The 16283-nt window shown below is 37.7% G+C and overlaps 1 protein-coding gene and 1 long non-coding RNA gene across 2 annotated transcripts in view; one reads left to right on the top strand and one right to left on the bottom strand.

The window, feature by feature from the left end:
* lrmda (leucine rich melanocyte differentiation associated) overlaps positions 1-16283 on the top strand; it is a 412971-nt gene that overhangs the window by 374829 nt on the left and 21859 nt on the right. The window lies entirely within an intron of this gene.
* The window catches only part of LOC118557202, a 26034-nt gene continuing 11519 nt past the window's right edge, over positions 1769-16283 (bottom strand). The window contains exon 3 of the long non-coding RNA XR_004927694.1: positions 1769-1803. This is a non-coding gene — a long non-coding RNA (uncharacterized LOC118557202). The remainder of the gene's footprint in view (positions 1804-16283) is intronic.

Below are 16283 nucleotides of genomic sequence, written 5' to 3'. Positions count from 1 at the left end.
CCTCCTCAACGTCCATGACAGGCTTCACTGCCAGTTTCTGACAAGCAAGTTCTAAACTGCTTTGAGAAAGCAGCCTTCCACCAAGTGTCATTATCTCTCCGTTATCGGATGGCACTTCTCTAGCAGTGTGTGAATAATTCTTTTTGTGCTGGCTTTGGGGAATTGTCAGTGACACTATTGTTTTTACCTTGCCTTTTGATGTCGCTGAAAGAGTCTCCTGAGTGTCTTGGGTTCTTAAACTGATGTTGGGTGTATACAGCAGAAACTTAAAGTGAAAAGATGGCACTGTCAACTTCTTAGGCAGCCCAAAATCTTCTGCTTCCTTTGCTTCTGCATAGGGTGAATACTTTTCTCTGTGATATTTTGTAAATATCGTTTTGTTCATGCGTAAATAATTTTTATGTAGTCTTAATAAAGCCATTAAAGGGTTTCAATATGATGGGCAGAGAAGTTCAGCCATCAGTTTGGGTTTTCAGGAAAAAAAATGTCAAGAATAAATAAATCTGATCCTGAAGGCTTTGGAAACCACTCTTGTTTTGATAAATGAACATCTTTTCCACTTAGCTTGGATGTACTTTACAACTGGTCCATCCATCTTCAGCGTAAAATTATTATGACGTTTGAGCCATTTTCTCAGCAGCAGGAAAATATTTAGCCTCTTAAATCTTTACAGTCCGTGACCATTACAGTCAAACCTTTCTTATTTATGATGATACAAAGCCAGTTGGACTCAACCATTGGAACCTCCTTAGGCACACACAGATGTAAGCCTGTTGGCTGCTTTGCATAATGTTGAAGGCAGCAAGACAAGGACGTGAGTTTCAGCCAAGGGCCCAGCCCTCTTGGAAACTCATACAGCTGGTGCTCTTGACATTGGTCCACATCCCAGTTGCACTGGTCATTCTCAGGGAAACAGCAGAACATGAATCATCCAATGTGGATTGGTGTGCTACAGACAGCTCTGATTTTGATCTAGCAGCATTCCTTTTTCTACTGTGAGCTGCAGCAAAACAGAGATGCAGTATGTCAGTGTGACGTCATTTAGTTAAATTTCAAAAATACTTTATTAACAGTATAATGTTGTTACTCATGTGGTTTCTTCACCGAGTTGTTGTAGATACTTATGGCTGCAGGTAGAAAGCATCTGCAGTCGGTCTTACAGTGGATCTGGAGAAGCCTCTGACTGAAGACACTGTTGTTGGACAACAGTCTGATTAAGAGGATGCTTAGAGTTGTCTATAACGTTCTTTGTTTTATGGAGAAAGTCATTTATACATGTTCTAGAAGAGACCCCAGAACAGAGCCAGCCTTCTTTTAAAGCTTTTTGAGCTTCTTTAAGTCAGTTGCTCTGATGCTACTACCCCAACAGATGATGGCAGAGGAGATCACACTCTCCACAACAGACTTATTGAAAATATGCAGCATCTTGGTGCAAACACTGAAGGACCTAGGCTTCCTCAGGAAGCTCTGTGCCTTCTTGTAGATAGCTCCACCATTGTGTCTCCAGTCCAGTTTGTTGTTCAGGTGAACACCGGAGTATTTATTCTCCTCCACCACCTCCACTTCTTCTTCAATGATGGTAATGGGGTTCAATCGATTCCTGTTTCTCCTGAAATGTACATAGTTTCAGGTTGGCCAGCACTCATGTTGGTTGAAACGACACAATCAAAACTTATGGTTTCGTTTTGTAACCTTTGTGATTACTGAAGGTGAGACTCCATCAGGATGGTCTACGCTGCCAGATGGTTTTGGTTTTAGTCTGCTTCTTGAAAGACATTTACTAAACGGGCAGATGTTGAACACCTTGGGATTTTAAATGGGACAAGATCCGATCAGTTAGTTTGTAATCACTGAGCTTTCAAGGTGATATTATACAGAGTTAAACCATTTATAATGTATAGTAAGAAGAATCTGAGCCAAACCTGTTAAATCGTGTTAGTTTATGTATAATTTGTTTTTATGTTGCTGTTCCTCCTAAATTATATTCTTTGTAGACTGTTGACGTTAATGCAGGAAAATGGATCTAATACAGCAATCATTTAAGAAGAGCATATGTGTTAATGCTGGTCTGTTTAATGGTTCAAACAAATTAGATTTCAGTTTAGTTACTGGCATGTTTATCATACTTTTTTTCTGAGCAGCTTTGTCACATTACCAAATGTCTGTCCAACATGTTAAGACATGCTGGTAAATCAGCAGGATTCAGTGTTAATTCACACAGTAACATAAAGACGACATATTGGAGGACAGAACACAAGTGGTAACATTATATCAGTAGAATTTTAGATAATTCAAAATCTTAGATTGTTTTATCAAATCCACAGGCCTGTTTTTGTTATGTTGTAAATTGTCCACAATTACATGTTGTAAACATCATCGATGATGACAGTATCTACTGTGAATTAAAGAGTTGGGCAGCTACTGGATCAAGAGTGCAGTCGTAATATCCAGTGCAACTTTATTTGTAGAGCACAGCAGTGGACCAATGTGCTGTACAGAGTCAAAATTAATAAAACAGAAATACATTTATTGTCAAACAATGGGGAAATTCAGGTGTGACATTGATTAAAAAAAGAAAAAAAACATAGGCAAGATACACCAGAGTTACACACTTGATTCTGTATTATAAATCCAAAGCTAACTTGAAGGAAAGTTCTAACACAAAAGAGAATGAACTTACCATAAAAGGAAAAAAGAAAAATTGTGTAATTATTAATTCATAATTGGGCATTTTCAGGTGAAAATGCATACATTACGTTAACAAAAAAGGAATGCAATAGTCAAGTTAATAATAGAGGAAGACATCATCCGATTAACAGAATGATGAGAAAAAGCTGCAATATGCATGATTGTATAAAGCAAACAGCTCAGAGTAGCTAAAGCATCTGCAAATAGATATTAGGATCTCAGAGGCAGTGTAAGCGATTCTTGATCGCCTCAAGAACCCATGCAACATTTAGCATGAAACACAGACAGCACAAAAATCAAATTTAATACATGTGTGAAACAAAAGAAAACATAGTAAGATGCATAAAATCAGATAAAATTTTCAAGACACCAAATAACATAAGATAGAATAAGATAAAATAAGCTCTTTACAAAGTGTTAAAAGCCAAAGAGAATAGATGGGTTTTAAGAAGCGTTTTGCAAACAGACAATGAAGAGGCATTTCTGAGATGGAGGGGCAGTTTGTTCAAAAGCTTAGCAGCTGCTACACTGAAAGCATAATAAAGCTATGATTATCAAGGCTGATTAGAAACCTCTGTTGTTTAGAAAACATTAGCGGTATCTCAGTAGTTAAAACTAAGGTTATTTTAATGGTCTAATTTGATCTTCTGTGGTCTTTTTTTAATCTAAGAGGGGAAATAAAAGGAAAAATTGGGTAAAAAAAATGTAAAACCTTGTGAAGAGACTACAGTTTCTGTTGATCAAGATGATCACTTTAAGATAGTACAGCAGCGATGATCTCCTTTGATCTGGGTTTGGAAGTCTGGCAATTTTGCACTTTGGTTTTGGAGCCAGGTGACATACCCAGAAAAAAGTTATCAAAGCCTATAACATCAATCTAAAACAGGAAAACCAAAGAAAGGAGTTTTCCAGAGATGTGAATATTGGTGTAAATACAGCAAGACTTTGATGGGGAAATTAAATAGTATGTTCTTGAATATGAGTTTCCATCGTGTTTTCTGCCAGGGAACAGCAGAGCATCAACCCAGATCTCAAGTTAGTGTTTTTAAAAACTTGTGTTACATGGGTCTAAATCTTAGAAAATTAAGTTGAACATCAAGTATGATCTACTGTATGTGTGCCAAAAAAGTGCATAGTAAATATTTTTTTTTAGTAGACCATTGTGGTTCCTAAAATCATGCACACTCGAACACACTCATTCCCAGGTACCCCCAGTGCTCAAAGCTTTGGCGGTGAGAAGGAAACTCATCTGTCAATTAGGGTAAGCTCCACTGGGCTATTGTTTAAACAGATTTTTTTTTTTAAACTACTCTCTGGATTCCCTCTGGTGAATCCAGTGATTAATTGTCAACGGCCTCCGTGTCAATATACAATTGGGAGATACTGAGCTGTAATGTCTACACAACTATTGTCAGACTATCAACATTTCTCGCATTAAGTACCATTCAGTTTATTCACAGCATTGAACTGTTGGAAATCCTATTTGGATTTTCTGCTTCTAGGCAGAAGGCCATTATCCCATATGTTTGAATACCAATGCAAGAAATGGGAGGTTTTTCCTGTAGATTGTCAGGCTTTTCTCACCTATTTATTTATTTATTCATTCATTCATTTCAATTAAGTGCATTATGTTATCTTCAAAAAGAAGAGCCTCAGCTTCAGGAGGCAATGGATGTTTTTTACTCCTCATATAGAAGCATCAAACTAAAAATGAAAAGAGCAAGGTCACTGAAATGCTACCAAGTCCAAAACAACCTTTTAATCTGTCACTTTGATTTGCTTATTAAGCCTCTTTAAACAGACAGAGCAGGTTTCTCTGTCATGATAATATGAGTGGACAAGTTATTTCGCCATCATGGGTTGATATAAAAATAGTTCCTGGCATGAAGCTGCAGTACAAGATGACTGAGTAGACTGATTTTTTTTTCTTTTCACACATCAATTTAACTGATGCTGCTGATATTAAACATATAGACAACTGTAGCCTATATAAATATGGCTACAGTTTTTTATATTTTTTTTACAATGCAACAAGACTATTTCTTAAATACGACTTTATGAATAACATCCCCCAAAACAGACACAATAAAATTACTTACTAAAAAGTAATTTTAGTTAAGTAAAATAGAAGATTATCTTTGTCTCAGGAGTTAAATGCCAGCAGTGCCTCATAAAAGAGCTAAAATATGGCTCCTAACTTGACATCATTAGCAAGCGTTAACACATGACCTTTGGCAGCATCTGCAAATGACTTCACACCATTTTTAGCATCTTTTGCAGCAATAACTCTGTCTTAAGGATTTGGACAGTTGGATAACAGAAATAGGGCAGATGGCATAAAATTGGCTAGAGTGAAGCTGTAGCTTGCTGTGGGAATTTTAGGTTTGTTTTCCATTTGGACCTTAGGTTGTAGGGTCTCCTGGCAAGCAAAATGCTTTTTTTGCCCTTGTATCTAATATGTCATTGGTTAAGATAACTATTTATATATTCCTGATATTTATACTGTCCCTATAAACAAAACTGTGTTTTGAACTGTCTTCCAGATTATGGTTCAAAAGGAAGTAATATTAAGATAACCTTAGGTGAAAAGTGATGATGGAGCCACAGGCATCTGTTGTTAGTGCATTTCCTGACCTAATATGTAATTTACATGGATGAACTGAAAATCTGCAGTCTATTTACACCTCATGCTTTGCTATGCAAAAGTACTGATAGCCCCTAAACCTTTGCAGTTTTTTCTTTTATTTACGACCACAATCTTTACACAAAGGAGTGTATAAATATTCAGTAGGAGACAAAGGAAAAGGATAAATGTTTTTTGTAAATGAACAAGGCTCTTAAAGTGTGGCAAGCATTTGTATTTTACCCCCTTTACAACTTTACCTTTACACCTCTAAATCACCTAATTAGTGAATGGAGTCTATTTGTGCATAATTGTATCTCAGTACAAGTACAGCTGTTCTGTGAAGACCTCAAATATCTTATAAAGCACAGTATTGAACAAACAGCATCTTGAAGTCCAAAATACACTTAAGACAAGACAATTGCAGACACATTTAAAACAGGATAAGGATAAAAACAAAATATACCAAGGCTTAAACATCTGACAGAGTAGAATGAAAGCAGTACCGTTTTTGACCCAAATATCAGCTATTTGAGACATATTAAATGATTTTTCATTTAATGTATGGATGGTCCTTGAAGGCTGCCCTTCTCAAAAACTCCCCTATATAACTTGAGATGGTTGGACGTGGCTCTGAATGAGTCATGTGACCTAGAGCGCCGTTTTATTCCCCTAATAATAAGGATACTCTCGAGGGGTGAATGTGGCCTTGTCTTTACCAGTAACTTCATGACTTCTAAATCTACTTGTCCAACGGGGTCTGCTATCATATTCCTAAACTCTGAGAGAGACTGTTTAATTTTGCTACAGTGCAGCGTTGCCAGTGGCCATCAGGGATGCTAAACCAGGAAGTTATATATCTAGCGCCCCTGATGGCTAAAAGTTACATGTTGCTGCTTTAAAAAAGTAATTGTTGAGAAAAAGGCACAAAATAAATAATTTAGTTTGCTCCAACCATGCGGAAAACAACAGCAAAAATTAAATGGCGTACCGCGAGCGAGCTATTTTTAGAAACGTAACGTCACGATGACGTCACATCACGTGGTATGCAGTAGGGCAAGCTTGCATAGTCCGCCGCTGTGTCGCTGTAAAAGAGACGTGCGTTACCCTTGGTTTTACTCGGTAAACGACTGCTTTTTCCAAATCTAAAACCATGGTTTTTAAACATTGTTGCTATGGAACGTGCAACAGCGACTCGAGGTACGCTGATCGGCCGCATATGAAGGATGTTTTCTTCAAGACTGCCAAGGAGAAATGTGTGCGCTGGGTACACCGGTGCGGTCAGCCTACACAACAGTTCAACCCGGAAAAAGTTACCAAATTCAAGTACATATGTAGCAAGCATTTTGTCGGAGGAAAGGGCACAACCGAAGAACATCCTGACCCAATTCCAGCGACATCAAGTAGTGAGCAGGTAAGAGTATTTTGGTGGCCGACATGTTAATAATGAAGCGCCTGCTATCATGATAGCATATAGGCTATCATGGTAGCAGGCGCTAACATGATACCCTGCTACCAGGATAGCTTACTCAAAAACATTTCAAATAAGACAAACATTAAACATATACCGATCCCTGGACGGTGATTACAAACAAAAAAACGGCCGACGACGCCATGACCGCCGCGCAGGAAAAAAAAACAACAAAGTTTACCGTTCGATCAACTCGGCCCGTTTTCCGGTCTTTTTAAGCCCTCGACACTCAAGCCATCGTTTGAGCTGAAGGTTGGTGTGTTCTTCCACAGTGCGACCAGTAATCCGTGCGCCCGGAACATCGTCTTGGGAAAGTTTAACGGCTGTAAAGTCGGTCATATCGCTGGTTCTGTTGCGCGTGTAATAGCTGGTTGCTACGGGCGTTCTCTACCTGTATGCCCTACCTAAGCGGCAAAAGGGGCGTTGCTCTTGAGACGGTGACGTCACGTGCGCGGTACGCCATTGAAGGTTTCTGGTCAAATGAGACCAAAATCATGCTTTTTAGCCTATATGTAAAACTCTATATATGGTGGAAAATACAAATAATGTTCAAGAGCCACTCTACAGACTATGTACAAACTGCAGTTAGTGAACAACTTGGGCGTTTTTAGTTTCTTGTGTTTTTATTACGAAAACTAAAATATGGAATGCTGCTGTAAGTTTGGTTGAAGGATGGTGTTTTATCATGTTGAATTTGCACTCAGAAGTTTTGAAAAATTTTGAAAAAGAGGACAGATTAATAAAAGTTTGAAAACCAGAAGTTTAGATCAAAGCAAATGTGTGTTAGCATGCCCCATTTATAGTCTATTCCTAAATGCAATAGCGTATCTGCGGCAAGGCTTGAATATTGCCCTTCACAGACATTCCTCACTTAATCTGACGGAGGTTGAGCTATTTTGCAAGAAGAATGGACAAAAAGGTCATCCGGTAGAATCTGTAGACTCATGGTGTTTGAGTATGTATGAATGCCACACGTTTATTTTTTTTCACCATTAAAAAAATTAAATAAATAAATAAATTCTATTTCACAATTATTTGCTGCTTTTAGTTTTTGTGGATTTTGGGAAACGTTCAAAGGGTGTGGATACTTTCCCAATGCTCTGTATAAAAAACTGCTTGGTTTTTTTTCGGTTAATGTGCAGTTGATAAAGCCTATTCTTTACTCTAGTAATAAGGTGATTTGTTGATACCTAACAGGGCGTGGCAACGTAATTCTGCCAAAAAAACTACCAACAACAAAATGAACAAATCAAGGGCATTAGCGCTTTGATGTGAAGTTGATAATATTTTCCTTCATTTATTCCCATGCCCTGAGATGACATCCTGCCCCTATTAGGTTTGAAATCTCATCCCCTTCTCCTCTACACCTCAGCTGTGACTCAACCAAGCAGCCAAGCAGATAATACGCTGTGAGCTCTGAAACATGTACCATTATAATTAGCTTTGTCAGGTCCTAGCCCTTATAACCCTCATGCAGATAATATGATAATATGTCTTCATAACCGGCTGACCTTACATGCTCAATATTTCTCCCCTTATGAAGATTACATGTCAATAAAGTAATTGAGTCCCGGGGTGTGTGGCAAGTGAAGATTTAGGTTATTGGACTTTTCGGGGCAGTGATGTACGAGCGTTATTATTCTACCTGTCAGGAGATGTGCAAGGGCTGAGGACAGTCCGAGAGTGTCAGGGGAGGGAAAGGAGAGGTAAGGAGGGGAAAAAAGGGGCAGGCAGAGATAAGGGAGAAGAGAAAGAGACAGGAGGATGCAGAAAGAAATGAAGTGAGCCAAAGAAGGCCACAGACAAGGGAGTGTGAGAGAAACGGAAATGAACAGGAGGAGGGAGCAAGACTCGGTGAGAGCAAAGGAGGCAAGCTCATTTCTCACAAGGAGGGACGGATCCACAGTTAATCATTCCTTTATACCTTCAGCTCTCTATCCCAGCCCTTACTCTCTGCATATGAGCAGGGGATGTGTCATATTAATTAAAAGAAATAGAGTTGCAGCAGGGCCATTCATCTGAATGGGACACAGAGAGGCCAGAGGCGCTTGAAATATTCCACACAACACAAAGCCATCATCACCTCAGCCTCACATCTGGCTGGCAACTGTGAGCTCATCATTTTAAATTCTAGCAGGAAGTGACAGCTTGTAATTTAACAAAGGCATATTTTTCAGCTGCACGTGGTGTCACCAGGAATCCATTTTTCATCACTTCAAAATTAGCTGATGCTTCATTTGAATGTTCAGTCTTGCAACTGTTATATCCATTTAGCTAGTTAAAGATAATTTTACCCCCTAAACATAAGGTCTTAATATGCATTAATATCTACATATTTTACATAATATTAAGTTGCACAATTTTCGGTTTCAAGCCATTGGCTATATTATTTAAAAGCAAAAACCATATGAATACACAAATATTTTTCATAAATCTTATTCTCTGTCAAACACGTAATTTACTCCCTTGGACTAAATATAATGCATAGTATAATCACGCACACCTTCTTCATTAATGCAACAAGCTGCATATGTAGACATTGTAAAGATTCTCAAATGTTTTTAACTTGCAACAAAAAGTAATTAAGGTGTGCCAAATCAATAAAAGAATTGTAACTGTTCTGGTTTCTATTTGATAACATACAGTCCCAGAAAAGGTTGTTTGAAAAAAAAATGTTTATTAGCATTCAGCAGAAGACAATTAGGAAGTATCCTGTATTGAGTATTGTGTATTTCTAAACATGGTAAAAGCTCTGGAAATCTTCAGTTGCTCTTGGGCTCATTTGACTTCACCTTGTTTACTCTGTCAAAAGACAAATAAATAAAGTATTTAGTTGCTTTTATTATTGTTGATATAACCACATATGGTACAACAGCACAATGAAGCGAATGTAAAATCTGAGGTTTGTTTAAACTTATTTTGAAAGAGAGAGAACAATAAACAATTCTTAAAAGTGAGCAGGCTAAACGCAGCAAGACAGGATTTCACTACCTTTAAATTAACATATAATTTAAACCATTTAAATTTTTTTTAAAACCACCTAAAACTGCCATGTCTGCAAAACCATGTATTTAACAGAAAGTTAAGTCACAAAACTAATATAGTTTGGAAAAAAAATTAAAACAATATTTGAAGTAAGACAACTATGTGAGAAAAAAGTTCCCCTTAAGTTTGTGCAAAAAAAGGCTGCAAAGGACTAAATAATTTCTTCCCGTTCTCTGTTCTTACATGTTCTTGTTTGTTTGTTTTTTTTTTTTTTTGTATTGCTCCAGTTTCAAAATCCAAACTAAATAGACTATAAGATTTTAAGAATTTCGCACACATGTGGTGTAAAACTGTTTGGACTCTAGATGGTGCTTACTATGAATTTAGTGTTGTTTATATAGTGTTGACTGGTTATGTATTTAAAACTATTTATGTAACCATTTTTTGCAAAGCTGTATTGCAAGCCAAAAAACTAGTTTGAATGAATGTGCAAACAGCTTCCCATAGCTGCACTGTTAGATGACCATATCTGTTTTATCTGTGTATTTCAAAAGCCATTATTGCATTTCTTTGGTGTCGACTGCTTTAGATAGTTGCTTGCTTTACTCATTCTTGTTTTAGTCATAGTAGTTAGCTCAAACAGAAATATAAACATGTCATCTTTTAATTTAGATTGAAGGTTATCTCTAAATGACATATTCTCTGAATACAACTCATAAACCATGTCTGTATAGTACAACAGTTTTTGGTAAATGCTAGATATACAACAGGGAGAAATTAATTAAAAACCTTGTTAGACTTAAATTAGTTTACAGTCCTGCACCGTCGTCACAAACAACGGTGCAAAGCATTTCCAAATTTGTATTTCAAATTAATTTTGTAATTCGTTTTTCAAACAAAAGCCTGCTAATAGAGTTAGATTACATTATCTTAAGTGATGTTGATTTTAACACTGTTTTTATCAACAGTATATAGTAATCTCAGCTACTTTTACTCATTTTTTTTTTCTTGCAGCATTTAGTGACAAACTGTGCTAAATGCTATGTGTCGAGGTACCATTTTACCCATCATAATTTGACTGTCAGCGCTGGAGACAGAGGAAATGGGATGTGAAAATGAGTGTATTCGATTGAAGTCCAACAATGAAGGTTACAAACAGCTGTGAAAAGAGACAGAAGCAGGGGGACACACAAAGGCAGGGTGGACGAGCAATGTTAAAGGATATTTTACCGTGTCCCTTCGGATTAGGCCTGGAGATTGATATCTTCCAGTCAGATGAAGCCCTGACGTGAGTGATCCAGCCCCTCCATCATTGTGACATGTGGCTCTTGGCTAACGCTCATTCGTGTTGATGGGCACACCCTTCGCCACAAGGGCCTTGGCTAACATACCCACCTTCTTCTGTCCCTTTATGTGTCTGCCGCACTCTACCATCTCTGTTCTTTTATTTCTATTGCCCTTCTCCCCTGTTTTCTGTCACCATGTCATGTCCGATCACTGTACGGCTGGGCAGGCACTCGGTCGGATAGGCAGGAAGCAGGAGCCCGTGGTAGAGAACTGCCCTAACAGGCGTCGGGATGGGCGCTGAAATGACTCTAATAATGGCGTCTTCATGTGGGCCCAACTGGACAGTCGGTTAGCAGAGCCAAGACAGAGAGTAATAAGTGTTTGATGTCTCCAGGCAAAGGAAGTGTGAAGGAGCAAAGGCAACACTGGGCACTCTGCTGAGACAGGTTCACCTAGCCGGGCTCTGAAGTTGGAGATTGTGGAACGAGATGTCAGATTGGTATTGATATGTGTCACGCTGGGGGGTCGTAAGGCTGTTTGCCTAAATGAGTGTCCTCCAAGTGGTAGCAGCCATGCATTAATTGATGCATACGTCAGAAGAGAGGGTAGAGGACAGCCTGATCTGTCTGTCGCTTAGGGAAAGGTGAAAACTTCAAAAAGCAACTGTCAATTTAACAGCATTGCGAATAAAGAGAGCGACATGTAACTGTATCATCAGTGCATGTTCATCTGCATGTGTAACACTCCAGCGGGGCCAACTCTTGTGGCTAAAGTTATTGGCCATCTTTGATTTGATGGAAATTGCTACTGACAGGCAGCGAGGTGCCATTCTGTCTGCTGATGCGTGAAGTCCATCATTGTCTGTGTAGTTGAGTTTAGTTAACATGACACTTAGCGACTGACATTGCTTCAGAGCCGGCAAAACACTGTCATTGTCATGTCATTTATCTTTTGCTAGCCAATTTACAATGTGTTCCTTTCTGAATGCCTCACTGAGCACCTCTTGGTTTTTTACTGCCGGGATGAGTAGCTTGACAGAGCTTCGGTGCCCTGCGAGTGTATGTCAGCCCCCTCAAAACATTTTAAACACCGCACCTTCTGCTAATAAAGCCACAGCTGTCCTCTCTGCTATGGCTATCTGGTAACAAGCTACTTCCCTTTGAACAGTTTTATGTGGTTGTAATTGACCTGACAATGGGGTTCATTATGCAGTCCCTTTCATGCTGTTTTGCCTGATAATTATTATTTAATGTGTTCAGATGGAGAGCATCATTAATTCATCCCTTCCTCCAATGTCAAAGAGATGAACAGTGAAGTTATCATTCTCTGGTGATTAATATTGTGCTCTTTTGTTATTGAATCCTGTCCCAGTGATTAAACCTCCATTGAGTGACTCACCAGCCGCTCTTATTAACAGTGCCATTAAGCAACACAGTCAAACCTCTAATTGGAATTTTTACTTTTTCCTTCTATTTTGGTCAGAGGTTTGAACCACTTATCTGTGCTTTTCTTTTAATTAGAAATCCTGGGTGTAATGAAGAACTCAATCGATCAGTGTCAGGCCATGCGGTGTGCATGGTTGGTGATTTGTGAGCCACATATTAACTGAGAAAATGAGCGCCTATGATTACTTGCATCATTAGTGGCTTCATGTGCCCTTAAGGCTAGATGAACTCTAGCAGTAAATAACTTGCATGTCATTGTTGTGCATAAAGTTATTTTTTTTCTTCCTTAAATCATACAAGGTGTCTCTGTGCTGGCTTGACAGTAGTAACATCTTATATCCAGAGATACTGTAAGAAATGTTCTCTCTGGGCTATGTGTGTCAAAAAATGTCAGTAAAATTAATGTAACGTTCCTTTTTTTAATCAGAATGCCTGCAAAACAATTTTGAAATAAAACTGCATTTTTTCCAAATTCTATTCTGTCTTAATACAATGAAACCACAGAGTGATAACTGGCAAACATTTTTCTACTTTTAATAAATAATAAAAGCCCCAACCCACTCCAGCCCCCAGTTCTCGGGGATGAACATAACTTTACAGCGGTTACAAACTATTTAGATAATCCTTATATTAATAATTAAGTTTTTCCAACTATTTTGACATTTCAGTGTATTCTGCACATGTCTATGGTTAAATGGGATTTGTGATTGCTGGAAAAAAAACTTAATTAGATTTAAGTATGTTATTTTGAGCACAAATTCAGGAGAACGCCTTAAGCCCCAGCCCCCGCTGGGGTTTATTAAATTTAATTGAACCATCACTTCATAAAGCCAGCCCTAATTTTAAATGTCTTTCAAAGTGTCCTGCACTTAAAAAAAAAGCTAAAAGCAGTTTGTAGATATGTTTTTTTTCTCTTGACTTGTTAGAGAACTGCTTGTGTTAAAGCCTGTATAATGTTTCTTTTCATTGCCCCTCCTCTCTGCGTTTTCCCAAGACTCTTCCTCGGTGAAAAATGGGACGCATTTCTCTGATAGCCTGTGTGAATGTCGAGAGTATTAATGGGTAATGAATTACAGATGAACATCGATGTAAATTAATCTCCTCGATGTCCCAGGGTAGCGTGGTGGCCATTTAAAAGTTTAATCAATACACTGAAGTCAAAAACATGCCAGTGCTGTCGCTGAATGGATGCAGTAAATGACCAGGAGGTTAACAGTGGAACTATAAGCCCCGGGCATGGATCATATCAGCTATTTATGTTCAATGGCCATAACATTTTTCTTAGCTGGTAAAGGCTGAATTTCACCTTAAAGCTGAAAGATACTAATAGCTGATTTATTTGAGATTCAGAAGAAACAGCTTTAAGTTTAGTTACTTTTAAAATGTAACTAATGTTGAACGTTGTCTATTAATAATATGCAAACGTCTTGACTCCTTTCCTGAGGATTGAGCATCATAAAAATATTGAGACAGATATTTGCTGACCTACCAACAGCATCAGTTTTTTAACAGCCAATTACTCACTTTACTCGCTTTCTCACATTTAACTCTGGCTTCCTCCTTCTGACACATAAACATACTATAATATCCATCCATCCATTTTTTAACATGCCTATCCCTTGTGGGGTCGCGAGGGGTGCTGATGCCTATCTCCAGCTATCAATGGGCGAGAGGCGGGGTACACCCTGGACAGGTCGGCAGTCTATTGCAGGGCCATGCTATAATATAAACTGACCAAAAACTTAATAGGAATTCCTTCATTGTCGCACAATGTGGACACTTGAAAACCATGTTTTGCGATATTGAACATGATCGGATGAAGGATTTGTTAACAGTCCTGTCACATTACTGTACGTCTACCTTGTGTTTCAATGTTGTACAAAGATGTGTCACGTTAAGTAAATACCATCCTGTTTCTACACATCTGTAAAATACACGATGCGATCTCCAGCTAACCCGAGCTGATGCAGAGTTTTTGGAAATTTCAAAAAAAATCCTTGGTATGCACGAGCAACACAGAGAAGCCTTACATGCCGCAATTAGAAACCACTGTTACAATTATACGAGTGCTATATTGCAACAATAACTTGTTAATAACTTTAGCCATGCTACATAATGCAGACACTATATCTGCACACTTATAACATCTGTATAGGGTAATACCGTTGAATATTATTTCAGCCCAAGATGGTGACATGAATCATTAGCAAGTACAAAACAAGACAGGGACAGGATGGCAAAAAATTACTCACTAATTAAATTTTAAAATAATTGATCCTGTAAAAATATATATATATTTTAAATTGAGTGAATTGAAAAACAAATTGAGTGCTATTTCAGTGTTTGATAAATAAAAGTAAATAATATTTTCCTTTGATAAAGCCAAGTGCAAAAACGAGAGTTGCAAACCAAATATGACCGAAAATCAAACCAAAAGCCTGTGTCAATTAGCTGATACAGCTGAATATTCAGTACAAAGAAACTGACAGAGCAGGCTTTATGTTTGCTCTTAAAACAATCAGTTTGGTCTTTCTTTAGTGTTTCTTCTTTCATAACTAGATTTAAACACGGCGTGCCTCTTTTAGTTTGTTACATACATTGAGAACAGGTTAGCCACCTAGAAGTTACGTCACATAAAAGTTGAAAATTAATCAGTCATTTAGCATATAGTTAGCCCACTGTACAAGAGCCAAACAGCCAAAAAGTTATTCTGTTGGTTTTGCTACTTCAATGTAAGTTGGGCGTTTACCTTAACGCTTATGTAGAGTGGCTAAAAATCTTGTGTATAGAGTACTAACTACATTATGTAACCTTTAAATACACTCTACAAACTAACTTGAATACATATTTAACAATGTTACACAGTACATCAAACAATAGTTGCTTCTCTGAGATTTTTGCTGATTTCTTTCCATTGTGGCATTGTGTTAACAAATACCTTAATTCTCAACACCAGGAACCAGCCAAAATGTCATTGATGTGTGCTACTTATTCCACTTAGTTGCTTTAAAAAAAGGAACGGTTTAGTTACATTTATATTTGTTGCATTTCCAGTTAGTTTTTGGTAAATAAAAATTACTGGCTTTTGTGCTATCCTGATGTGTATATTTTTCCGGCTTCTCTTAATCCGTTTTACCTTTACTTTGAATTGCATGGTCAATATATTCAACCATTTGGACCTCAAAAAGGTAAAACAATATATATTGCTTATGCACAACACCTGCACTGAATCTGTCCTCTTTGTATTATCTTGTTAGTCTATGGAAACTGATGCAAGCTAAAAGTGGCCTACGTCATTAGTGCTTAAGTAACTTATATATTTTATTTGTCTGAACCCACACGCCTTCTTAATACACAAATTACTTCAATATTTTCTACATAAGATAATAAGTGTAGTTATGTTAATAATTCAATTTTATTTAGCATACATTTGATATTGCTGAACAGAAGTACTGATGCAAAGTGAAGCTCACTAAGTGGTCCAATTAATAGGTGGGGAACAAAATAAAGGAGGTCAAATTGAAAAGCAAATCATGGGAATAAATAAATAAAAATAAAACATTGAAGACACCAAATAACAGAAAAGATACTGCTCGGGAGGAAAAAGACGGAGTGTGAGCAGTTGGAAAAAAATGGGAGGACAGATGTGGAGAAGGGACAAGACAAGAAAATAGGAGTGTGCAGCGCAAATTCATTCTGAGAATAGATAACCTTGATGTTAAAAGCTACATCCGTTGGACATGTCTTTCTGTGACATATTGATGGCCCTTGAAAAAGAGTCGAG

The sequence above is a fragment of the Fundulus heteroclitus genome, chromosome 22, assembly GCF_011125445.2.
Source record: "Fundulus heteroclitus isolate FHET01 chromosome 22, MU-UCD_Fhet_4.1, whole genome shotgun sequence".
NCBI lineage: Eukaryota > Metazoa > Chordata > Actinopteri > Cyprinodontiformes > Fundulidae > Fundulus > Fundulus heteroclitus.
The sequence above is the reverse complement of the archived record's forward strand: the minus strand, read 5'-3'. Positions and strand labels throughout refer to the sequence as shown.